Below are 841 nucleotides of genomic sequence, written 5' to 3' on the forward strand. Positions count from 1 at the left end.
TGATGTGTATAAGAGACAGCTTTTAAAGTTTGCCTGAGAGTGCCATTTCCGGCCATTTTGAGGCGCCATAATCATAGGAGGTTCCTCCCTTCACCCCACCTAGTGTTATTCTTGAAGTTAATGCATCTTTAATTTGAATAATTTTTTCACAATTAAGGTGGCCGGGATGTAATGCCCTAATTTTCCCTAATTAATCAAATTTATAGAGGGCGTCATAACGCTGACGTATAACAAATGTAACCATGGCGGCATTTGGAAAGAAGTGTACGTAAAATTTCTCTTACTTAATTTAGCCTGCCTTGCCATCTAGAATCTGTAGAGTTGCGAAATCTTTAATTGAAATGTCTACAAAACTTTGGTGAGTTGATTCACGCTGTTTATTGATTAAACTAAGTTAAGAATGCATAATTTAATGTTAAATAAACCTAGGCAAGCGAACGTATTCTATCTACGCTATCTTTTTGTATAGATCTTTATAATTGACATTGATTGTTTGTGATTCGATGATTAGTTTTATTATAAATCATTTTTAACCAGAGTTTAAAGTATAATGTTTAATTGTAAGAGTACTCTGATAGATGTAGATTGAGCTATCTCGATTATTTTATATGTTAATCTTTTAAGTATTGAAATACTGTTAGTTTTAATTGATGATTAAATCGATAAATGGCGATTCTTGCTGTTTGAATGTGAATCAAAGATACTAGAAATACAAGATAGAGTTCTCCACACCAAAAAAGTGTTCCACCATGTTCCACCGAAATGCATGGTGGGAATACAAAAAATGGGACGCCCCCTACAGCTGGATCTGAAAAAACTTGTGCCAAACTTTCGTTACCAA

General features: G+C 33.9%; 1 long non-coding RNA gene across 1 annotated transcript in view; it reads left to right on the forward strand.

Moving 5' to 3' along the window:
* The first annotated feature begins 245 nt into the window (after positions 1–245).
* The window catches only part of LOC117110683, a 3,740-nt gene continuing 3,144 nt past the window's right edge, over positions 246–841 (forward strand). Inside the window, exon 1 of the long non-coding RNA XR_004445753.1 lies at positions 246–358. This is a non-coding gene — a long non-coding RNA (uncharacterized LOC117110683). The remainder of the gene's footprint in view (positions 359–841) is intronic.

Source organism: Anneissia japonica, unplaced genomic scaffold (genome assembly GCF_011630105.1).
Source record: "Anneissia japonica isolate Jap-2015-1 unplaced genomic scaffold, ASM1163010v1 scaffold514_len65802_cov208, whole genome shotgun sequence".
NCBI lineage: Eukaryota > Metazoa > Echinodermata > Crinoidea > Comatulida > Comatulidae > Anneissia > Anneissia japonica.